This window comes from Hyla sarda, chromosome 6, assembly GCF_029499605.1.
Source record: "Hyla sarda isolate aHylSar1 chromosome 6, aHylSar1.hap1, whole genome shotgun sequence".
Classification (NCBI taxonomy): domain Eukaryota; kingdom Metazoa; phylum Chordata; class Amphibia; order Anura; family Hylidae; genus Hyla; species Hyla sarda.
Window position 1 is genome coordinate 46,060,003 of NC_079194.1, and position 27,289 is coordinate 46,087,291.

Below are 27,289 nucleotides of genomic sequence, written 5' to 3' on the forward strand. Positions count from 1 at the left end.
TATATCAACCTGGGAATTGAACCCACACCCAGGGTCTCCCATCCACATTACTACCAGGACCCTGCTGTTTAGCTTACTACCACGTTTGCCACAAGATCTCCATAGACCACAATGGGCAAAAAATCACAATGTTATAGATCTAGCCTATTTATTCCTATACAACACATATCTATCTATATATATTTTGGTGGTGTATAGGAATGAATAGGCTAGATCTATAGCATTGTGATTTTTTTTTTTATGTATATACATGCCATGAGCGTTTTCCTAACAGTGTGCCTCCAGCTGTTTCAAAACTACAACTCTCAGCATGACCACACAGCTATTGACTGTGAGGGGCATAATATTAGGAAACTACATGACCAGACTGCTATTGGCTATCCCCATATGCTGGAAGTTGTAGTTGTGAAACAGCGCTAGGCGCCCTATTAGGAAATATATCATGGCATGTATATATAGTAGAATATATATATATATATATATATATATATATATACATATAAACAGGCATATGGAGCAGCACACTTAAAAATTGTGGGTGGGTGCAAGCTGTGGTTAGACCTTGGTCTCGGGTCCCGTCTCAATATAGTACAAGCAGGCACGGCAGCACTCCAAACGTTGTGATAAGTAGTGGCTTTTATTATCACCAAAAAAATTTGAACAGCGACGTTTCGGCTTGCTCTCCAAGCCTTTATCAAGCAGTGTTTAACAAGTAGTCAACAGTACATATGGTAGACATCATTACATCATATCCTGTGGGTGTTAACTAATTAGCATATGTACACAAATAAACATCATAGGTCAAAGCAGTGGTACTCTAATCACACAAATCATCAGGAGTCCTACTACCTGCGAAAATATAGTGCAGCACACAAGTATAACAAAATAAGTGAAATACAAATGTTTAGTGCAGCATAGTGAAAAACAACTTATATTGTATAGTCATCACTACCTCCGGATCGGGTCAAGGCAAGGGCACAGTGGATCCCAATATAAGTATAGTCCGATTTAGGCCAATTCACCTGAGAAACATTAGTAATACCAGAAAATAAAGTAAAAAGTAAAGTCGGATTTCACGCCGTAACACTTCCGGTGTTTCCGGTACAGGTTTGTGACATAGTCTATTAGCGCATGCGCCCATCCTCCTGCTCGTAGCTTCGCGCCATCTTGAGTATGGGCAACCCGTTCTGTGGACCTTCTTGCTGACATGCGCGGGTGTGAGTGATCCAGCATCTGCGCACTGGCCTCATAGAGGATATCCACGCCATCTTAGTTGTTGGAATAACCAGGGTATATATCGTATATCGTATGAAATTTAAGTGTTGCCTCCCAGCAGGTCTATATGTGCCCGACCTGCAGCGGACTGTCAACCCATCCTTGGGGATAGACCTACAGGTACAACACCCATATTCTCCGTCACTCCGCTCAGAGGGTCAGCAGCAGTGGGAGGGGCACAGATCTTTAGATAGCGTTTTTTGTGGATCTCACTCCACACCACCTAAGAGACAACCAACCGAGGAAAAAAGTAAAAAAATTGAGAATGTGAAAGAAAAAAGTATATATAGAACATAGTAGTAAATCATAGAGGAAAAAAAACTAAAAATACAAATAAAAGTAAAAATAAAGATAAAAAAGTAAAGGTGAGGTTAAATGAATTTAAAGTAGGTGATGGCTTTTTTTCTGTTCATATTCTAGAGGTGGATCTTGTCCATTGCCTGATCCGATTCTGGAAGACAAAGAAAAACGAAATGTAAGTATGTTTTAAAACAATCATACATACAGAGCAGAAGGTGTGATGAGACCAATCTCGCCACATTGCATTGGAGAAGCCTGGTTGCCCGCCTACTGCCTTTGGACTATGGCCCCGGGAGATTGGGCCCTTTAAAAACAGTATTCAGCCATACCATAGTGTACGTCACTTATTCTGGCCCTTTAAATACAGTGGGGTCATTCGGTACTTGCCCTGTGTGAGCGGTGATACCCCAGATAGCTATGCCATGGAGCCCATTCATATAATGAAAGACTATGGGAAAGACTTTAGCTCCATGGCAATTGAACTATATGTGTGTGGTCTGAGCACCATTTGATAATGTGCGCTCAGACCAAAGCTATCTGGGGATATGTTGCATGTATATATTTTATGTAGTAATTGGGGCATTGTGTAGTTTTATGTCTTTTTGCAACCATGTGCTCAATGGAGTCTGCCTCTATCCTTGGGAGATAATTGGATTTCTTCGTCCTGGGAGATAATTGGATTTCTCCCCAGTTGTCTGGGGAATAGAGAGTAGGGAGGTATGGGTAAAGTGTGAAGGGCTCATGTTGAAGCCACTGCGATTGGCTACTGTCCACTATGTTCTACAGTCTTCCATCAGGTCCCCTAGGGGAGTGTCCACATGGTGGAGACCTGCATAAATACCGGGCAGGTAGCCCCATTAAAGTCAGACCACTGCTTGACCCTCAACACAGAGCCTTGTCTCGTTCTTGGGGGGATTCACTATATGCTGATAGGGACTGACTGCCAGGAGTGTAAGCCGCTTGGGAGCTTTTCCTGTTTGTCTGCTAGCAGCTATTCGTGAGGTTCCAGTTCGGGAGTTTGGAGTGCTACCTTATTCCCTTGTATGCAATTCGGGAGTTTGGTGCATTCACTTATATCCAATTCGTGAGTTTTGGTGATTTTACAGTAGCTGTGCCTGTCTGTGAAAAGGGGATTATCGCCTAAACGGATTTTACCCCCTTGTCTGCTGAAACGGTCCGTTACAGAAGGCATGACACTATTCGCATACATCAAGCATTACAGATGTCCTGTGAAATTTTAAAGTCTACATTTAGACCGTTTGGTTTGAGACTTTGGAGTTTAAATATCCATGATAGCTCTTTCTTTTTTTAGAATACTCTTGCAATCCCCACCTCTTTTCAGAGGTGGGACGTGATCCACTTGCATAAATTTAAGGTCTCGTTCAGTATGACCAGCATCGGAAAAAATTTTTGGACTGGAAGGTCCTGTTTTTTCTTATGTATTGTGTACCGGTGCTGGTTCATCCTTGTTTTAAAATCAAGGGTGGTTTCCCCTACATACAGTTTGTGGCACGGACACCACAAAATGTATATGACAGTCACTGGTACAAGTTAGGTAAAAAGGGATCTTGTATCTTACTCCCGTATCTGGATGTTGGAAATACCCACCCTTTTCCATGTAGGTGTAATTAACACATATCCTACATGGAAAGGATCCTGTGCTTTCTATAGTAATGAATTTTTGAGAAAGTTTTTTCAGAGAGACATCTGCTTTGACAAGTTGATCTTTCAGATTTTTTGGCCGCCTATATGCAATCAGGGGTGGTGTATGGAATTCATTCACTTTGGGGTATTCTTTTCCCAAAAGGCCCCAATATTTCCTAATAACTCCTGCTATTTTATTGGAGGAGGTACAGAATGTGGAGACTAAAGCTATCCTATTCACACTCTGCTTTTCCTTCTGACACAGTAATTCTTTCCTGTCAATTGATGCAATTTGTGTTTTGCATTTAGAGATAAGGTTCTTGGGATAACCTTTCTCAAGAAATTTTTTTGCCATTTTTTCAATGGCTGGTTCGAACTTATCAGGGACACTCACTATTTTTTTTTTTTGGCCCACAACATCAGGCTAACAGGGAGGGATTTTACTGTGGGTCTCAGGTGCCCACTGTCATAATGTAAAATCGAGTTACAGTCAGTTTTTTTCGTATATAGATCAGTGGCCAGACTGTTCCCACTGATGACCACCCGGGTGTCCAAAAACTGTACCTCCCTCCCTGAGGTTAATGTGAATGAAATGTTTTGATTGATGGAGTTCAGGTACATGTTAAAGTCTTGTAGCTGGTTTTGGGTCCCGGACCATGCAAAAAAGATGTCATTGATATACCTCCACCACCCCAGCACATGGCTGAAGTGGTGGGAAACATAGATCCGGGACTCTTCAAGACCAGTCACATATAGATTGGCGTACGTCGGCACCACATTTATTCCCATTGCGGTGCCGACTTTTTGGATGTAGTACTCATCATTGAACATAAAGTAATTGTAACGGACCGTTTCAGCAGACAAGGGGTTAAAATCCGTTTAGGCGATATGCCCCTTTCTGAGAGACAGGCACAGCTACTGCAGAACACCAAACTCCCGAACTGGAGACAAAATAGCACTCCAAACTGGAACCTCACGAATAGCTGCTAGCAGACGAACAGGAAAAGCTCCCAAGCAGCTTACACTCCTGGCAGTCAGTCCCTATCAGCATACAGGGAATCCCCCCAAGAACGAGACAAGGCTCCGTGTTGAGGGTCAAGCAGTGGTCTGACTTTAATGGGGCTACCTGCCCGGTATTTATGCAGGTCTCCACCAGGTGGACACTCCCCTAGGGGACCTGATGGAAGACTGTAGAACATAGTGGACAGTAGCCAATCGCAGTGGCTTTAACATAAGCCCTTCACACTTTACCCATACCTCCCTCCTCTCTATCCCCCAGACAACTGGGAAGAAATCCAATTATCTCCCAGGACGAAGAAATCCAATTATCTCCCAGGGATAGAGGCAGACTCCATTGAGCACATGGTTGCAAAAAGACATAAAACTACAGAATGCCACAATTACTACATAAAACATATACATGCAACATATCCCCAGATAGCTTAGGTCTGAGCGCACATTGTCAAATGGTGCTCAGACCACACACATATAGTTCAATTGCCATGGAGCTAAAGTCTTTCCCATAGTCTTTCATTATATGAATGGGCTCCATGGCATAGCTATCTGGGGTATCACCGCTCACACAGGGCAAGTACCGAATGACCCCACTGTATTTAAAGGGCCAGAATGAGTGACATACACTCTGGTATGGCTGAATACTGTTTTTAAAGGGCCCAATCTCCCAGGGCCATAGTCCAAAGGCAGCAGGCGGGCAACCAGGCTTCTCCAATGCAATGTGGCGAGATTGGTCCCGTCACAGTAATTCCTCGTCAATACAATGGTTAACATGTTAATTACCAATTCTATTTTTGCAATGGGAAATTAGTCACTGATGGCATCACGTACTGTCTGAATCCCTTCTGTATGTGGGATAGAAGTATAAAGGCTAGTAATGTCTAAGGATGCAAGGATAGTTTCAGCAGGGATAAAGATATTTTCAATCTTGTTTATAAAATTAGCAGTGTCTCGCAAGTAGGATTTTGCATTGTACACAAAGGGGCGTAATAATCTGTCCAAAAATACAGAACTTTTTCTCGTAATAGAGTTTGTGCCTGAAACAATTGGGCGTCCAGGTGGGTTTTCTCTGGACTTATGTATCTTTGATCCTTTTTCCTTCCTTAAGTAACATAAGGTCTAAAGAGTACTTGTTCGATATTTGTTTGTAGCGGGTAAGGAATTCAGGCCCCAAAAAATATGCATTTTCGTTAGGTTGTACTCGTAGTCCTCTTGGAACCCTCCTGGCTTTAAAATAGTCGCTGAGGGTAGTAAAGTGTAAATTCAAAGAAACAAGTTTTTTAGTTTCGCACCTGCGCACATTTCAACATTGATCTTTAAATGTAAGGGGTTGGTTATGAAACCCTCTTGGGTACTGACTGCTCCTGACTCATTCTGTGTCTTTCAGGAAATAATTGCCTCCCTGATGCCTCAGGCCTTCAATTTTTGGAAGTTTAGCAGAAGCTAATACATGCTTAATGCAAATTTCAACTATGATCTTTAAATTCTCGGCGCTCTGCTAGGGACTTCTCCTACCCAGCCGGGGCCGATTTGAGGACCTCACTAAACCATCCAATCGGTAATAGAGACATGCGGTGTGTACAAAGGGCAGGGACTTAATGAACCCGAGCTTATGACCAGCGCTTAGTTGTGATTCTTCTTTCCTGGCAAATAATTGCAATCCCTGATCCCTGTCGCGAACGGGGTTCAGCGGGTTACCCGCACCTGTCGGTGAAAGATAGACACGCTGGTCCGTTCAGTGTAGCGCGCGTGCAGCCCCGGACATCTGAGGGCATAACACACCTGTTATTGCTCGATCTCGCGAGTGATCGTGCAATGTAAGGGGTTATTAAAGCCTCTTGGGTACTGCTGATGCCTTGACTGATACTACTGATACTACTTGACTTCATGATGCTTCTGGGCTTGGGTTTTTAATTTTAGGATTTTTGAAATACATACATACATGCTTAATTTAAATTTCAACATTTATGGTGCAATGTATGGGGTTATTAAACACTCTTGGGTAGTGTTTTTTTTCAAATTTTCTGATAATTATCACAGTAATAAACTTGAATTTTCCACAATAATAACCATTACACCATTGAACGATTGTTGCGCGTGATTTTTTAAGTAAAATTTTCAACGAAAAAAAAATATGCAAAAAAAACTCTGCTTCTTTATTTCATAAAAAATTATTTTATAGAAGAATGTCTTTTGGTGGTCCATCGTCCTGCATTATCCCCTTCCCGACCTATGACATACCTGTACGTCATGAGTGGCAAGGTATTCCCGACCCATGACATACAGGTACGTCATGAACATTTTTGCCGCTACTCGCGGCATCCCGCAGTGCCCGGTAAGATGGTGGCTATCACTGATAGCCAGCCATCTTACCATGCGACCACGGGGGGGTTTCATCTCCCACACACCCCCAGCGATTGCAGCTATCAGCTAGTCAAATCTGACTAGCTGATAGCAGCGTTTCGCTATGAGAATACTTAGCAGCTCTGCTAAGTGTCCCTTACCCGTCCCCCGGCGTCACTTACCCGGCCATGTGGTGTCCCGAGCGGTCCCGGTGAGAGTGGCGTCCTCCAGGCGGTCCCGGGGGTGGTGCGTCCCGGCGATGAGTTTCCAGCAGCAGGGCAGCATCTTCATTGGCAGCAGTGAGATCGCCGTAAAGCGATCTCACCGCTGCCTCTGGGAGTTTCAAAACTGCAACTCCCAGGATGCCCAGACAGCCTTTGGCTTTCTGTGCATGCTGGGAGTTGTAGTTTTGCAACATCTGGAGGTCCACAGTTTGGAGACCACTGTATAATGGTCTCCAATCTGTGCTCTTCCAGATGTTGCAAAACTACAAATCTCAGCATGCTCAGTCTGTCCAGGCATGCTGGGAGTTGTAGTTCTGTAACATCTGGAAGAGCACAGATTGGAGACCATTATACAGTGGTCTCCAAACTCTGAACCTCCAGATGTTGCAAAACTACAACTCCCAGCATACCAGACTGCCCAAGCATGCTGGAAGTTGTAGTTCGGCAACATCTGATCCTTCAGATATTGCCGAACTACAACTTCCAACATGCCTGGGCAGTCTGGGCATGCTGGGAGTTGTAGTTTTGCAACAACTGGAGGCACACTAGTTTGGAAACATTGTCCGTTTCCTACCTCAGTGCCTCCAGTTGTTGCGATTGTTGCAAAACTATACCTCCCAGCATGCACTGACAGACCATGCATGCTGGGAGTTGTAGTTTTGCAACAGCTGGAGGCACACTGGTTTGGAAACACTAAGTTAAGTAATAAACTTTCAAGTGTTTTGCAACCAGTGTGCCTTCAGCTGTTAGATAACTACAACCCCCAGCTTGCACGGACAGCCAAAGGGCATGCTGGGAGTTGTAGCAGTATGCAGGGCCGTTTGAAGGAATTTGGGGGCCCCAAGCAAAATGGACATGGAGGCCCCCCCCCCTTGATGTTCAAGCACGTCACGCTCTACGGCCGGCGTCAGGACATAGTAACGCCGGCCCTTGAATGCTGGGAGCGCGACGTGAGCGAACGTCGATACGAGGCCCCCACGTTAGGTGCGGCACAGTTCCCCCCATGTTAGGTGCGGCACAGGTCCCCCCACGTTAGGTGCGGCACAGTTCCCCCGTCATTAGGTGCAGCAGAGTTCCCCCCACATTAGGTGCAGCAGAGTTCCCCCCACATTAGGTGCAGCAGAGTTCTCCCCACATTAGGCTAGCAGTGTTCCCCCACATTAGGTGCAGTATAGTTAGCCCACATTAGGCAGTATAGTTCCCCACATAAGGTGCAGTATAGTTCCCCACATTAGGTGCAGTATAGTTCCCCACATTAGGTGCAGTATAGTTCCCCCACATTAGGCAGTATAGTTCCCCACATTAGGTGCAGTATAGTTTCCCCACATTAGGTGCAGTATAGTTTCCCCACATTAGGTGCAGTATAGTTTCCCCACATTAGGTGCAGTATAGTTCCCCACATTAGGTGCAGTATAGTTCCCCACATTAGGTGCAGTATAGTTCCCCACATTAGGTGCAGTATAGTTCCCCACATTAGGTGCAGTATAGTTCCCCCACATTAGGTGCAGTATAGTTCTCCCCACATTAGGTGCAGTATAGTCCTCCACATTAGGTGCAGTATAGTTCTCCCCACATTAGGTGCAGTATAGTTCCCCCACATTAGGTGCAGTATAGTTCTCCCCACATTAGGTACAGTATAGTTCCCCCACATTAGGTGCAGTATAGTTCTCCACATTAGGTACATTATAGTTCCCCCACATTAGGTGCAGTATAGTTCTCCCCACATTAGGTTAGTAGTACAGTTCTCCCACATTAGGTGCAGTACAGTTCCCCACATTAGGTGCAGTATAGTTTCCCCACATTAGGTGCAGTATAGTTTCCCCACATTAGGTGCAGTATAGTTTCCCCACATTAGGTGCAGTATAGTTCCCCACATTAGGTGCAGTATAGTTCCCCACATTAGGTGCAGTATAGTTCCCCACATTAGGTGCAGTATAGTTCCCCACATTAGGTGCAGTATAGTTCCCCCACATTAGGTGCAGTATAGTTCTCCCCACATTAGGTGCAGTATAGTCCTCCACATTAGGTGCAGTATAGTTCTCCCCACATTAGGTGCAGTATAGTTCCCCCACATTAGGTGCAGTATAGTTCTCCCCACATTAGGTACAGTATAGTTCCCCCACATTAGGTGCAGTATAGTTCTCCACATTAGGTACATTATAGTTCCCCCACATTAGGTGCAGTATAGTTCTCCCCACATTAGGTGCAGTATAGTCCCCCACATTAGGTGCAGTATAGTTCTCCCCACATTAGGTGCAGTATAGTTCTCCCCACATTAGGTGCAGTATAGTTCTCCACATTAGGTGCAGTATAGTTCTCCACATTAGTAAAGTCCCCCACATTAGGTGCAGTATAGTTCTCCACATTAGGTCCAGTATAGTTCTCCACATTAGGTTGGCAGTATAGTTTACCCCACATTAGGAGCAGTATAGTTCTCCACATTAGGTTGGCAGTATAGTTTACCCCACATTAGGTGTAGTAGGTTCCCTCACAGACATACAGCCTCCAGCCATACAGTGTATGGCTGGAGGCTGTATGCCTGTTTACTGCCCTACTTCAGAGTTCTGACCACTGCTCCTTTTGTCCGGCCACCATAGCAGTAGGTCCCAGGACTGGAGGAGCGGTGGTCGGAGCACTGAAGCTGATGTGCCGCTGGTCACTTACCATGCTGGCCAGCGCATGTCCTGTCCGCTCCTCCGCGTTGCTTTCCAATGGGCGCACGCACGGGATGGGGCCCCCCCTGGATCTGCCACTGCATGCATTATACACACACACAACATACTGTACACATTACATACTGTACATGCATGTTTCATACACACAGATACTGTACACATTACATACTGTACATGCATGCTTCATACACACACAACACACTGTACACATTACATACTGTACATGCATTATATACACACACATACTGTACACATTACATACTGTACATGCATGCTTCATACATACACAACACACTGTACACATTACATACTGTACATGCATCATACACACACAACATACTGTACACATTACATACTGTACATGCATGCTTCATACACACTGTACACATTACATACTGTACATGCATCATACACACATACTGTACACATTACATACTGTACATACATCATACACACACACTGTACACATTACATACTGTACATACATCATACACACACAACACACTGTACACATTACATACTGTACATGCATCATATACACACATACTGTACACATTACATACTGTACATGCATTATACACACACATACTGTACACATTACATACTATACATGCATCATACACACATACTGTACACATTACATACTATACATGCATCATACACACACACACTGTACACATTACATACTGTACCTGCATCATATACACACACTGTACACATTACATACTGTACATACATCATATAGACACATACTGTACACATTACATATTGTACATGCATCATACACACACATACTGTACACATTACATACTGTACATGCATCATACACACACACATACTGTACACATTACATACTGTACATGCTTCATACACACATACTGTACACATTACATACTGTACATGCTTCATACACACATCCTGTACACATTACATACTATACATGCATTATACACACAACACACACTGTACACATTACATTCTGTACATGCATCATACACACACACATACTGTACACATTACATACTGTACATGCATTATACACACACTGTACACATTACATACTATAAATGCATCACACACACACATACTGTACACATTACATACTATACATGCATCATACACATACACTACACATTACATACTGTACATGCATCATACACACACACTGTACACATTACATACTGTACATACATCATATACACACATACTGTACACATTACATACTGTACATGCATCATACACACACATACTGTACACATTACATACTGTACATGCATCATACACACACATACTGTACACATTACATACTGTACATGCATCATACACACACATACTGTACACATTACATACTGTACATGCATTATACACACACTGTACACATTACATACTATACATGCATCATACACACACTTACTGTACATGCATCATACACACACATACAGTACACATTACATACTGTACATGCATTATACACACACATACTGTACACATTACATACTATACATGCTTCATACACACACATACTGTACACATTACATACTATACATGCATCATATACACACACTGTACACATTACATACTGTACATGCATCATACACACACACTGTACACATTACATACTGTACATACATCCTATACACACATACTGTACACATTACATACTGTACATGCATCATACACACACATACTTTACACATTACATACTGTACATGCATCATACACACACACACTGTACACATTACATACTGTACATGCATCATACACACACACTGTACACATTACATACTGTACATACATCATATACACACATACTGTACACATTACATACTGTACATGCATCATACACACATACTTTACACATTATATACTGTACATGCATCATACACACACATACTTTACACATTACATACTGTACATGCATCATACACACACATACTGTACACATCACATACTATACATGCTTCATACACACACACATACTGTACACATTACATAATGTACATGCTTCATACACACAACACACATACTGTACACATTACATACTGTACATGCATTATACACACACATACTGTACACATTACATACTATACATGCTTCATACACACACATACTGTACACATTACATACTATACATGCATCATATACACACACTGTACACATTACATACTGTACATGCATCATACACACACACTGTACACATTACATACTGTACATACATACTATACACACATACTGTACACATTACATACTGTACATGCATCATACACACACATACTTTACACATTACATACTGTACATGCATCATACACACACACACTGTACACATTACATACTGTACATGCATCATACACACACACTGTACACATTACATACTGTACATACATCATATACACACATACTGTACACATTACATACTGTACATGCATCATACACACACATACTTTACACATTACATACTGTACATGCATCATACACACACATACTTTACACATTACATACTGTACATGCATCATACACACACATACTGTACACATTACATACTATACATGCTTCATACACACACACATACTGTACACATTACATAATGTACATGCTTCATACACACAACACACATACTGTACACATTACATACTGTACATGCATTATACACACACATACTGTACACATTACATACTGTACATGCATTATACACACACATACTGTACACATTACATACTATACATGCTTCATACACACACAGATAGAATAGATCAGTGTTTCCCAACCAGGATGCTTACAGAGGTTGCAAAACTACAACTCCCAGCATGCACAGACAGCCTTTGGCTGTGTGGGCATGCTGGGAGTTATAGTTTTGCAACAACTGGAGGCACCCTGGTTGGGAAACACTGGTATAGATACACACATGCACTTTACATATAGTCATCCACAGTAGTAACACACATACAGGCACAGTACATAGACATACACATATGTACACACACATATAGCCACACACACATGCTAATATACATATATATATCCAGGGACACTTACTATAGTCAGGCCCCATGTTGTACAGCCTCTGCGGTCTCCTCACAGCTCTGTGCTCTCTCCTCCCCCTCCTCCTGCTCAGATGGCTGAGAGAAGAGTCCGGGCTGAGGGAAGATACCAAGTGCAGCGGGGGTGGGGGGAGCGTGATTGTGGTGAGGTGAGAAGAACTCCAAAGCTGCGAATTAGTTTATTTAAAAAAAATGTCAGACATTCGGGGGCCCTCTTGTTTGACTGGGAGCCTGGGGCCCGGAGCTCAAACTCCAAGAGCAGGATTGTTAATCGCTACAGGACGGGCAAGCACTGGCTGTGCTCGGGGGCCCCCAGCCAGCTCGGGGGCCCCAAGCAATTGCTTGGTTTGCCTGTCCTGTAGTGACGGGCCTGGCAGTATTCCTCTAGCTGTTGCATAACTACAAGTCCCAGCATGCCCTTCTGCTATAACTGCATGCTGAGATTTGTCATTTTTTGCAACAGCTGAAGGCACACTGGTTGCGAAACACCAGTTTGTTATCTAACTCCGTGTTTCGCAACCAGTGTGCCTCCAGCTGTTGCAAAACTACAACTCCCAGCATGCACGGACAGCCAAAGGGCATGCTCGGAGTTGTAGTTTTGCAACAGCTGGATGTTTGCTCCCCCCTGCCCCAATGTGAATGTACAGGGTACACTCACATGGGCAGAGGTTTACAGTGAGTGCTGCAAGTTTGAGATGGCGCAAATTTTGCGCTGCAGCTCAGACTCCCAGCGGCAAACTTGCTGTGAACCTCTGCCCGTGTGACTGTACCCTAAAAACACTACACTACACTACACTTACACTAACCTAAAATAAAAAGTAAAAAACACTACATATACACATACCCCTACACAGCCCCCCTTCCCAATAAAAATGAAAAATGTCTGGTACGCTACTGTTTCCAAAACGGAGCCTCCAGCTGTTGCAAAACAACAACTCCCAGTATTGCCGGACAGCCATTGACTGTCCAGGCATGCTGGGAGTTTTGCAACACCTGGAGGCACCCTGTTTGGGAATCACTGGCATAGAATACCCCTATGTCCACCCCTATGCAAATCCCTAATTTAGGCCTCAAATGCGTATGGCGCTCTCTCAATTTGGAGCCCTGTCGTATTTCAGGGCAACAGTTTTGGGACACATATGGGGTATCCCTGTACTCGGGAGAAATTGCCTTACAAATTTTGGGGGGCTTTTTCTTCTTTAACCCCTATGAAAAGGGGAAGTTGGGGTCTACACCAGCATGTCAGTGTATAAAAATTTATTTATTTACACTGACATGCTGGTGTTGCCGCATACTTTTCAAAAGGGAAAAAAGGTAAAAGGGAGAAAAGACCCTCAAAATTTGTAATGTAATTTCTCCCGAGTACGGAGATACCCCATATGTGGGCGCAAAGTGCTCTGGGGGCGCACAACAAAGCTCAGAAGGGAGAGTGCACAGGGGTGGCTGATTGTTACAGCAGTTCTGACATAAACGCAAAACAATAAATATCCATATGTGACCCCATTTTGCAAACTACACGCCTCATGGAATTTAATAAGGGGTGCAGTGAGCATTTACACCCCACTGGTGTATGACATATTTTTGGAACAGTGGTCTGTGAAAATGAAAAATAACATTTGGGGTGTAAATGCTCACTGAAGCCCTTATTAAATTCCATGAGGGGTGAAGTTTCCAAAATGGGGTCACATGTGGGGGGGGGGGCACTGTTCTGGCACCATAGGGGCTTCCTATATGGGACATGGCCCCCAAAAACCCTTTCAGAAAAACTCACTCTCCAAAATCCCATTGTCGCTCCTCATACACATATGAGGTGTTTACTTACTTAAGAGAAATTGGGTTACAAATTTTAGGGTGATTTCTCTCCTTTTACCCCTTGTAAAAATAAAAAAATTGGGTCTACAAGAATATGCGAGTGTAAAAAATGAAGATTTTGAATTTTCTCCTTCACTTTGCTGCTATTCCTGTGAAACACCTAAAGGGTTAAAACACTTACTGAATGTCATTTTGAATATTTTGGGGGGTTCAGTTTTTATAATGGGGTAATTTATGGGGTATTTCTAATATGAAGACTCTTAAAATCCACTTCCAACCTGAACTGGTCCCTGAAAAAGTACGATTTTGAAAATCTTGAGAAAAATTGGAAAATTGCTGCGGAACTTTGAAGCCCTCTGGTGTCTTCCAAAAGTAAAAACACATCAATTTTTTGATGCAAACATAAAGTAGACATATTATATATGTGAATCAATATGTAATTTATTTGGAATATCCATTTTCCTTACAAGCAGAGAGTTTCAAAGTTAGAAAAATGCAACATTTTCAACATTTTCATGAAATTTTTAGATTTCAGGATGCAAATATCAGTGAAATTTTGCCAATAACATAAAGTAGAATATGTCACGAAAAAACAATCTCGGAATCAGAATGATAAGTAAAAGCATCCCAGAGTTATTAATGTTTAAAGTAACAGTGGTCAGATGTTCAAAAAATGCCCAGGTCCTGAAGGTGAAAATGGGCTGGGTCATGAAGGGGTTATAGAGTCTTCTGGACTCTTGGATATGTGCTTGTTCTTAATCAAAGGTACAAAAACTACAAATGGCCGGTTAGGGCTATGGAGACATTGCACCTACATCTTACGGCCACATGAGCCCTGTGGGTGCTTGTGAGATTAGGTCCTTTGTACCCACACGGCGGGGTCCGGGACACAAATTTTGATTTAAATTTCAAATAAAAAAATCACACATTTCAATAGTCTCCTCATGCTGCAGCCAACTCCAGGCTGCATCATTCTGTTAATATATAGAGAGCACTCGCTGTCCTAAATTTTCGTTAAAATGTTTCGTCAAAAATGTTTGTCTTTTTTATTAGGGATTGTGAAGCTTTGGTGCGTACTCATGCATCAGCCAACTCCAGCCTGTGTCATTCAGGCAATATATGGTTTACTGATGGCGCTGCTGGGCCTGGGTCTGGGAATTTCAAATTTTATCATAGGTAGCAACTGCTATCCAAAAGTCTTCTTAAATTTCTACAATTGTTGTATTTTTTTGGAGGGATTGTGAAGCCCTAGTGTGTACCCATGCATCAGCCAACTCCAGGCTGTGTCATTCAGGCAATATATAGGTAGCACCCGCTGTCCTAAATATTCTTAAATTTTTTTAAAAAATTGTTGCTTTTTTCTTTGGGATTCTGAAGCCCTGGTGTGTACTCAATGCTGCTTCCTGCTACACTCTGTCAGCCCATTGGTCCTGTGACAGTGTGCTACTCCGCCTCCACACCCTCCACTGTGTCTTAAGCCTCCACTGCCCGGACAAGTCTCAGTGGCCATTCAGCATACCATGTGTGCAGGTCACGACGGTGTCACGTTGTTCTTCACATGGTTTGCCTTGGCGAGAAGTCTTGGAAACAATGGCCGGTCAGGGCAATTTAGACGTTGCGCCTAAATCTCACGGCCACATGAGCCCTGTGGGGGCTTGTTGGATTTGGTCCTTCGTACCCACACGCAGGGTCCGAGACACGCAAAGGTTGTTTTAAATTTCAAATCAAAAAATGATGGCGCTGTTGGGCCTGGGTCTGGGAATTTCAAATTTTCTCATGGGTAGCACCCGCTATCCAAAACCTTTTTCAAAAATTTCTAAAATTGTGGTGTTTTTTGGGGGGGATTGTGAAGCCCTGGTGTGTACTCGTGCATCAGCCAACTCCAGGCTGTGTCATTCAGGCAATATATGGGTTACTGATGCCGCTGTGGGGCCTGGGTCTGGTAATTTCAAATTTTCTCATAGGTAGTAGTGTTGAGCGGCATAGGCCATATTCGAATTCGCGAATATTCGCGAATATATGGGCGAATATTCATCATATTCGCGAATATTCGCATATTCGTAATATTCTCGTTTTATTTTCGTATATGCGAATATTCGCGCGTGCGAAAATTAACATATGCGAAAATTTGCATATACAAAAATTAGTATAAGCGAAAATGCGCATCTGCGAAAATTAGCATATGCAAATTTTCGCATATGCGAACATTCGCACACTTGTCTCACACAGTAGTATTAGAGCCTTCTTACACCACATAAGCTGGAAGCAGAGAGGGATGATCACGGTGATGTGTACTGTGAAAAAAAAAAAAAAAAACCGAATATTCGTAATTACGAATATATAGCGCTATATTCGCGAATATTCGCGAATTCGCGAATATGCGATATTCGCGAATAAAATTCGAATTGCGAATATTCGCGAGCAACACTAATAGGTAGCACCCGCTATCCAGAATCTTTTTCAGAAATTTCTAAAATTGTGGTGTTTTTTGGGGGGGATTGTGAAGCCCTGGTGTGTACTCGTGCATCAGCCAACTCCAGGCTGTGTCATTCAGGCAATATATGGGTTACTGATGCCGCTGTGGGGCCTGGGTCTGGTAATTTCAAATTTTCTCATAGGTAGCACCCGCTATCCAGAATCTTTTTCAGAAATTTCTAAAATTGTGGTGTTTTTTGGGGGGGATTGTGAAGCCCTGGTGTGTACTCGTGCATCAGCCAACTCCAGGCTGTGTCATTCAGGCAATATATGGGTTACTGATGCCGCTGTGGGGCCTGGGTCTGGTAATTTCAAATTTTCTCTTAGGTAGCACCCGCTGTCCTAAATATTCTTAAAATTATTTTAAAAATGTTTGTTTTTTCTTTGGGATTCTGAAGCTCTGGTGTGTACTCAATGCTGCTTGTGCTACTCCGCCTCCACATCCTCCAATGTGTCTTGAGCCTCCACTGCCCGGATAAGTCTCAGTGGCCCTTCAACATACCATGTGTGCAGGTCACGACGGTGTCACGTTGTTCTTCACATGGTTTGCCTTGGCATGAAGTCTTGGAAACAATGGCCGGTCAGGGCAATGGAGACGTTGCGCCTAAATCTCACGGCCACATGAGCCCTGTGGGGGCTTGTTGGATTTGGTCCTTCGTACCCACACGCAGGGTCCGGGACACGCAAAGGTTGTTTTAAATTTCAAATCAAAAAATGATGGCACTGCTGGGCCTGGGTCTGGGAATCTCAAATTTTCTCATGGGTAGCACCCGCTATCCAAAATCTTTTCCAAAAATTTCTAAAATTGTGGTGTTTTTTTGGGGGGGATTGTGAAGCCCTGGTGTGTACTCGTGCATCAGCCAACTCCAGGCTGTGTCATTCAGTCAATATATGGGTTACTGATGCCGCTGTGGGGCCTGGGTCTGGTAATTTCAAATGTGTCTTGAGCCTCCACTGCCCGGACAAGTCTCAGTGGCCCTTCAGCATACCATGTGTGCAGCTCACGGCGGTGTCACGTTGTTCTTCACATGGTTTGCCTTGGCAAGAAGTCTTGGAAACAATGGCCGGTCAGGGCAATGGAGACGTTGCGCCTAAATCTCACGGCCACATGAGCCCTGTGGGGGCTTGTTGGATTTGGTCCTTCGTACCCACACGCAGGGTCCGGGACACGCAAAGGTTGTTTTAAATTTCAAATCAAAAAATGATGGCACTGCTGGGCCTGGATCTGGGAATCTCAAATTTTCTCATGGGTAGCACCCGCTATCCAAAATCTTTTCCAAAAATTTCAAAAATTGTGGTGTTTTTTGGGGGGGGATTGTGAAGCCCTGGTGTGTACTCGTGCATCAGCCAACTCCAGGCTGTGTCATTCAGGCAATATATGGGTTACTGATGCCGCTGTGGGGCCTGGGTCTGGTAATTTCAAATTTTCTCATAGGTAGCACCCGCTATCCAGAATCTTTTTCAGAAATTTCTAAAATTGTGGTGTTTTTTGGGGGGGATTGTGAAGCCCTGGTGTGTACTCGTGCATCAGCCAACTCCAGGCTGTGTCATTCAGGCAATATATGGGTTACTGATGCCGCTGTGGGGCCTGGGTCTGGTAATTTCAAATTTTCTCTTAGGTAGCACCCGCTGTCCTAAATATTCTTAAAATTATTTTAAAAATGTTTGTTTTTTCTTTGGGATTCTGAAGCTCTGGTGTGTACTCAATGCTGCTTGTGCTACTCCGCCTCCACATCCTCCAATGTGTCTTGAGCCTCCACTGCCCGGATAAGTCTCAGTGGCCCTTCAACATACCATGTGTGCAGGTCACGACGGTGTCACGTTGTTCTTCACATGGTTTGCCTTGGCATGAAGTCTTGGAAACAATGGCCGGTCAGGGCAATGGAGACGTTGCGCCTAAATCTCACGGCCACATGAGCCCTGTGGGGGCTTGTTGGATTTGGTCCTTCGTACCCACACGCAGGGTCCGGGACACGCAAAGGTTGTTTTAAATTTCAAATCAAAAAATGATGGCACTGCTGGGCCTGGGTCTGGGAATCTCAAATTTTCTCATGGGTAGCACCCGCTATCCAAAATCTTTTCCAAAAATTTCTAAAATTGTGGTGTTTTTTTGGGGGGGATTGTGAAGCCCTGGTGTGTACTCGTGCATCAGCCAACTCCAGGCTGTGTCATTCAGTCAATATATGGGTTACTGATGCCGCTGTGGGGCCTGGGTCTGGTAATTTCAAATGTGTCTTGAGCCTCCACTGCCCGGACAAGTCTCAGTGGCCCTTCAGCATACCATGTGTGCAGCTCACGGCGGTGTCACGTTGTTCTTCACATGGTTTGCCTTGGCAAGAAGTCTTGGAAACAATGGCCGGTCAGGGCAATGGAGACGTTGCGCCTAAATCTCACGGCCACATGAGCCCTGTGGGGGCTTGTTGGATTTGGTCCTTCGTACCCACACGCAGGGTCCGGGACACGCAAAGGTTGTTTTAAATTTCAAATCAAAAAATGATGGCACTGCTGGGCCTGGATCTGGGAATCTCAAATTTTCTCATGGGTAGCACCCGCTATCCAAAATCTTTTCCAAAAATTTCAAAAATTGTGGTGTTTTTTTGGGGGGGATTGTGAAGCCCTGGTGTGTACTCGTGCATCAGCCAACTCCAGGCTGTGTCATTCAGGCAATATATGGGTTACTGATGCCGCTGTGGGGCCTGGGTCTGGTAATTTCAAATTTTCTCATAGGTAGCACCCGCTATCCAAAATCTTTTTCAAAAATTTCTAAAATTGTGGTGTTTTTTTGGGGGGAATTGTGAAGCCCTGCTGTGTACTCGTGAATCACCCAACTCCAGGCTGTGTCATTCAGGCAATATATGCTTTATTGATGTTGCTGTGGGGGCTTGTTGGATTTGGTCCTTCGTACCCACACGATGGGGTCCGGGACACTCAAAGTTTGTTTTAATTTTCAAATAAAAAAATGATGGCGCTGCTGGGCCTGGGTCTGTTAATTTCAAATTTTGTCATAGGTAGCACCCGCCATCCAAAATCTTTTTCAAAAATCTCTAAAATTGTTGTGTTTTTTGGGAGGGATTGTGAAGCCCTGGTGTGTACTCATGCATCAGCCAACTCCAGGCTGTGTCATTCAGGCAATATATGGGCAATATATGGGTTACTGATGCCGCTGTTGGGCCTGGGTCTGGGAATTTCACATTTTCTCATAGGTAGCACCCACTATCCGGTTTAAATTTCTTAATCAATCTTTTAATCTTAGGGATTGTGAAGGCCTAGTGCCTACTCATGCTGCTGGCAACTCCGGGCTGTGCCATTCATCCACTATATGGTCTCCTCATGCTGCCAACACCTCCATGCTGTGTCATTCAGCCACTATATGGTCTCCTCATGCTGACAACATGTCAATGCTGTGTCATTCAGCCACTATATGGTGTCCTCATGCTGCCAACACCTCCACGCTGTGTCATTCGGCCACTATATGGTGTCCTCATGCTGCCACCACCTCCACGCTGTGCCATTCAGCCTCTATATGGTCTCCTGATGCTGCCAACACCTCCACGCTGTGTAATTCAGTCACTATATGGTCTCCTGACACTGATGCCACCACCAGGCTCTGTAAATGTGCTGCTGTGCGGCAGTGATTCTAAAAGCGATGCCGGTAATCTGCATGTTATTCTGAATAACAGTATTATTTCACTAACCCAGCACATTCCATATGCGTTTTAGAACACAACAAAGTGTTCTATACTCCTATAGAGGCTGTATGTAGGCTAGAAATAGCCTTTTTAAATATAGATTCGCTGCAAAAAAATTTGGATCGAAACAAACTTTATCGGAAAATTTGGCGAATCGTCCGAATCGAATTTTTGAAAAGTTCGCTCATCTCTAGTTGTGTTATATAAAAAGCTGTCCATAGACGATATACTTATTAACAACACATATATCATCATGTATACGGGAAAGACTATGACATCTCTGCAGGTCTAAATTTTACATCTAGCCTGATTGTTATCAGTAATTAATATAAATATTAATTACCTGTTTCGTGGTTCCTTTCTTGCAGCTGACGAGGGTATATGTCACGTTCACCTTTTCACCGGGCATCAGTCATCTGTAAAAAAGACACATGATAACATGTTCCTGATGCATGCTACAGACGCTAATATATATAACACTCTAGGGCCAGAACTACTTATCTCAGGAATTATGGAAAAAGGAGTGGAAAAAGGAATAAAAAAAACAGATGAAACACATTGGGATCCAGATGATTTTTTTTTTTTTACTTAAAATATAATGTATATTTTTAGAAAATATTTTATCAATTTTTTTAATATCATATACAACAGTCAATCATGTAATGGTAATGTAGGCCCATGTACACTCCTCTACACTCCTCTGTCACCCATGTACACCCCTCTACATTCCTCTACACCACCAACACCTCTCTGTCACCAATGTACACCACTCTGTCACCCACTATGCCCCCTTTCACCCATTTACACCCATCTATCACCCATATACACTCCTCTAAACCATTCTGCCACCCATGTACACTCCTCTACACCCCCCACACCCCTCTGTCAACTATGTACACCCCTCTATCACCATGTAAACCCCCATTCACCTGATTACACTCCTCTTTTACCCATGTACACTCCTCTACGCTCCTCTGTCACCCATGTACATTCCTATACACTCCTTTGACAATCATGTACACTCCTCTACACTCCTCTGTTACCCATGTACACTCCTCTACGCTCCTCTATCACCCATGTACACTACTCTACACCCCAACACCTCTCTGTCACCAATGTACACCACTCTGTCACCCCTACGTCCCCTTTCACCCATTTACACCCATCTATCACCCATGTACACTCCTCTAAACCACTCTGCCAACCATGTACATTACTCTACACCCCCAACAACCCTCTGTCACCTATGTAAACCCATCTAACCACCCAGTACACACCTCTTTCACCCCCTACGCCCCGTCACCCATGTACACTCCTCTATGCTCCACTGTCACCCATGTACACTCCCCTAAACCCCTCTGTCACCCATGTACACTCCTCTACACTCCTCTGTTACCCCTGTACACTCCTCTACGCTCCACTGTCACCCATGTACACTCCTCTACACCCAACTGTCACCCATGTACACCCCTCTACACCCCTCTGTTACCCATGTAAATTTCTCTACACTCCTCTGTTATCCATGTACACCCCTCTACACTCCTCTGTTACCTATGTACACTCCTCTACGCTCCTCTGTCACCCATGTACACTCCTCTACACCCCTCTATCACCAATGTACACCCCTACACCCCTCTGTTATCCATGTATACTACTCTTCGCTCCTCTGTCACCCACGTACACTCCTCTACACCCCCCAACACCTCTCTGTCACCAATGTGCACCACTCTGTCAACTCCTACGCCCCCTGTCACCCATTTACACTCATCTATCACCCATATACACTCCTCTAAACCACTCTGCCACCCATGTACACTTCTTTATACCCCAACACCCCTCTGTCACTTATGTACATGCCTCTATCCCCCCTCTACACCCCTCTTTCACCTCCTACATCCCCCTGTCACCCATGTACACTCCTCTACACTCCTCTGTTACCCATGTACACTCCTCTACGCTCCTCTGTCACCCATGTACACTCCTCTACACCCACGACACCTCTCTGTTACCAATGTACACCACTCTGTCACACCCTATGCCCCCTTTCACCCATTTACACCCATCTATCACCCAGATACACTCCTCTAAACCACTCTGCCACCCATGAACACTCCTCTACACCCCCAAAACCCCTCTGTCACCTATGTACACCCATCTATCAACCCGTACACCCCTCTTTCACCCCCTACGCCCCCCTGTCACCCATGTACACTCCTCTGTTACCTGTGTACACTCCGCTACGCTCCTCTGTCACCCATGTACATTGCTCTACACCCCTCTGACACTCATGTACACTCCTCTACACTCCTCTATCACCCATGTACACTCCTCTACACCCCAAACACCTTTCTGTCACCCATGTACACCCCTCTGTCACCCCTACGCCCCCTGTCACCCATGTACACCCATCTATCACCCATGTACACTCCTCTAAACCCCTCTGCCACCCATGTACACTCCTCGACACAACGGTTACCCATGTATACCTTTCTGCTACCTTTTAGCTCGTCAACTTTGGTAGGGGTTCCCTGCGAAAATAGTTTTTTCTTAGGGGTGCCCTGAGGTGAAAAAGGTTGGGAAACACTGGTGTAAAGTAAACTTCTATTATATATTAAAAAAGGGGATACCTACAAATAAAAAACTGAGAATAAGGATCACAAATGTTCCTAATCTCTGCACCTGAGATATGGTTGTGTTATATATAAAGCTGTCCATATATACCAATATTCTTATTAACAACACATATATCATCATGTATACAGGAAAGACTATGACATCTCTGCAGGTCTAGATTTTACATCTAGCCTGATTGTTATCAGTAATTAATATAAATATTAAATACCTGGTTCGTGGTTCGTTTCGTGGTTCCTTTCTTGCTGCTGACAAGGGTATTTGTCACGTTCACCTTTTCACCAGGCATCAGTCATCTGTAAAAAAAAACACAAGTATAATAACATGTTCCTGATACATGCTACAGACGCTAATATATATAACACTCTAGGGCCAGAACTACTTATCTCAGGAATTATGGAAAAAGGAGTGGAAAAAGGAACAAAAAAACAGATGGAACACATTGGGATCCAGGTTATTTTTTTTAACTTAACCCCTTAAGGACCCAGGACGTCAGGGGATGTCCTGACACCCTGGGCTTTGAGGACCCAGGACGTCCTGTGACGTCCTGGCATATTCCGGTCCCTGCTGTGCGCCGGGCAGAGATCGGAACGGCATGTCTACTGATATCCTTCAGCAGACATGCCTTGCAAATGCCGCGGGGGGTCCCGGGACCCCCGCATGTCGGCGATCGCCGGAGATCGCATGCGAAATCACGCAAGCGATCTTCGGCAATTCAGGTCATTCGGGTCACTTGTGACCCGATACCCAGAAATAAATGGTGATCAGCGGTGTACAATTCCCCGCCAATCACGTGCCGTAGCTAGGGAGCGGTGACAATACTGTCACCGCCCCAGCAACGCTGCTATTGGCTGGCGATCGTCCAGCCAATAGCAGAGTGGGAGAGGAGGGGTTAATGGCTCCTTCCCGCTGCTGCTCCCGCTCTCTTCGTTCAGTCAGCGAGTGCAGCAGTGAGAAGAAGCCGTGGATCCCCCCTCAGAGCTCCGGAGCCCCCTCAGGAGCCTTAGAATAGGGACAGCGGTTTGCAGGGAAAGGTAGGAGTAAATCAGTTAAAAAAAAAGGAAAATAAAAGGAAAAAAAAAAGTACCCCCCCTCCGACCCCCTAATAGGTCCCCAGAGTCCTATTATGGTCTGATCCCTGACCCCGGGTCCTATTAGGGGTTCAGGGAGATGCGTGCGCCATCCCCTTTTTTTTATTTTATTTTTTTTTATTTAAAAAAATCCCCCCCTGACCCCCTAATAGGTCCCCCAGGGTCCTATTAGGGTCTGATCCCTTACCCCGGGTCCTATTAGGGGTTAAGGGAGCTGCATTTGCCACCCCTTTTTTTTTTGGCCGCAGCTTTTTTTTTTCCCTATTACTGTTAGACTTTTTATACCAAGCACCACACAGTACATACTTATTTTTTTTGGCCGCAGCTTTTTTTTAATTTTCTTCTTTTTTAATAAAAAAAAATCCCCCCCCCTAATAGGTCCATCAGGGTCCTATTAGGGTCTGATCCCTTACCCCGGGTCCTATTAAGGTATTAAGGATTCAGGGAGCTGCGTTTGCCACCCCTTTTTTTTTGGCAGCAGCTTTTTTTTTTTCCTAATACCGTTATACACTTTTTACACCAAGCACCACACAGTACATACTTCCCCGCCCCCCCCCCCCCCCGCACACACCCCCGACCCCCCCCCCCCCGCCTCTGCCCCCCCCGCCACCGTAGAAAAAAGGCAATGGCCCGCCGGACATTTTCGGCAGCGGAGGCTTACGCTTTTTTAGCCTCCGATTCCGAATCTGCCAGTGAGGACGAGGAAGATCCTAATTTTTTGTGTTCTTCCTCGCCCTCCTCATCATCTAGTAGTGATGATGAGTCCCCTGTACGACGGCGGAGACGCCGCCAGGCGAGGCCACGCGCCCCCCATGAAAGTGACCCAGTGACCGACACTAGTACGAGTGGCAATGCCGCTCGTAATAGGAGTCCGACTCCCCAGACAAGTGCATCGGAGCCCCCTTCTGATGACCCTGTCTGGAGCCCCCCAGAGAGTTATCAGCCACGGATTCCTGAGTTTCTTGGCGACTCAGGAATCCGGATTGACATAATTGGCTTCACTAATCTGGACATTTTAAAGCCTGGTCAATCACATGGTGGAGCAAACAAACTTGTATGCCCAGCAGTTTATTGCCCACCACCCCGATTCCTTTTTGGCCAGGTCCAATGAATGGCGCGCCATTGATGCAGCGGAAATGAGGACATTTTGGGGCCTCACGCTGCATATGGGCCTGGACAAAAAACAAGTGCTCGTCATTACTGGAGCGGGGACGTCCTCTAACAGACCCCGCTTTACAGTATGGTGATGACACGGAAGTGGTTCGAGGCCATTCGGGAATGCCTGCATTATGCAGATAATGTGGCATGTCTGCCCCGAGGTGATCCCGCCCATGACCGGCTTTACAAAGTGAGGCCGGTCATCGATCCCTTTGGGGCCAAATTTTTGGAGGCCTCCGCACCGCTCAGGGACCTCTCGGTAGATGAGTCTCTCATCAGTTTTAAGGGGAGACTCATCTTCCGGCCGTATATTCCCTCGAAGCGGGCACGGTATGGTGTGAAACTCTATAAACTCTGCGAGAGTACCTCCAGGTACACTTGCAGGTTTAGAGTATATGAGGGACGAGATTCCCGTATTGAACCCCCAGATTGTTCCCCCACTCTGGGTGTTAGCGGGAAAATCGTTTGGGACCTTATGCACCCATTGCTGGATAAGGGTTTCCACGTATACGTGGATAACTTTTATACCAGCATCCCTCTGTTCAAATCCCTTTCCGCCAGATCCACATCTGCTTGTGGGACCGTGTGGAAAAACCAGAGAGGCCTCCCTCTAAATTTGGTCCAGACGCCTATCCCCAAGGGTGAGTCCCGTGCCCTGACCCATGATAACCTGTTGTTGGTGAAGTATAAGGATAAGAGGGATGTCCTTATACTCACCACTATTCATGGGAATGGCAGCACCCCTGTCCCTGTGCGAGGTATTCTGGACTACAATCAGTACATGGGGGGAGTTGATCTCTCAGATCAAGTCCTCAAGCCATACAACGCCATGCGGAAAACACGGGTATGGTACAAAAAAGTTGTGGTCTACTTGGTACAGGTTGCCATGTACAACGCTTTTGTACTATCCCAGTATGCTGGCAACACAGGGACATTCCTCCAGTACCAAGAAGAAGTCCTAAGGTTCCTGATCTTTGCTGACCGGGAAAGAGCAGGCCAGACTTCCCAAGGGTCTGGAGTTATAGACGCCAGCATCGTCCCAGGCCAACACTTTCCAGGTGAGAAACCCCCCAGTGGAAAGAAGGGACGATCCAAGAAAATATGCGTGTTTTAGAGTGTGTTACAGGAAGGGGATGTAGAAGGACACCAGGTATCAGTGTGACACTTGCCCAGATAATTCGGGCCTCTGCATAGGCTGCTTCAGGGAGTATCACACTTCCATGGAGCACTAAATTTTCCCTTTTCATTTGAATTTTCCATAATTTGACCAATGTACCAAGTCCAGAGTACATTCCAAAATATAACCCCCATAAATCACTAAATTGCCCCAAAAAAACGGGAAAACAAAATACCTGATAAGACCTCTGGGGGTGTTTTTTCAAAAATGGGCCTCTGTACCCCACCTGTCTACCCCAGTTACGGCCCGTTGCCCCCCATAGTGTTCCCCTATTTTAGGGCTCAGTGCTCCCCCCCATTAACGCTCCTTGAGGGGGGGTCCCACATCCTGGCTGCTATGAAAAGCTCAAGGCCCCTGACTGACCTCCCACTCCAAGACCTGGTGTGAACCCGCGGAGCCAAAATCATCCAAAAATAAGGTATGTCCTTACTCCAAAGAAATGTATTTACACATTTTGGGGGATCTTTTCTGTTATTAACCCTTGTAAAAATTTGAAATTTTGGGGAAAACCCACATTTTAGTGAAATTTTTTTTTTGACCTTTTTTTTTTTGACCTTTTTTTTTACCTATGCAAAAGTCATGAAACCCCTGTGGGGTATTAAGGCTTACTTACTTTTTTTTTGATGTTCTGGCACCATAGGAGCTTCCTAAATGCAACATGCCCCCCAAAAACCATTTCAGAAAAACGTACTCTCCAAAATCCCCTTGTCGCTCCTTCCCTTCTGAGCCCTCTACTGCGCCTG

The 27,289-nt window shown here is 44.7% G+C and overlaps 1 long non-coding RNA gene across 1 annotated transcript; it reads right to left on the reverse strand.

Annotated features, from left to right (window-relative positions):
- Positions 1-605: 605 nt before the first annotated feature.
- Positions 606-27,289, reverse strand: LOC130275530 (uncharacterized). The gene is made up of 4 exons (XR_008844814.1): positions 27,160-27,289; positions 23,332-23,416; positions 20,833-20,905; positions 606-1,726 (listed from the first exon to the last, which is right to left on the reverse strand). It is a non-coding gene; the product is annotated as an uncharacterized LOC130275530 (long non-coding RNA).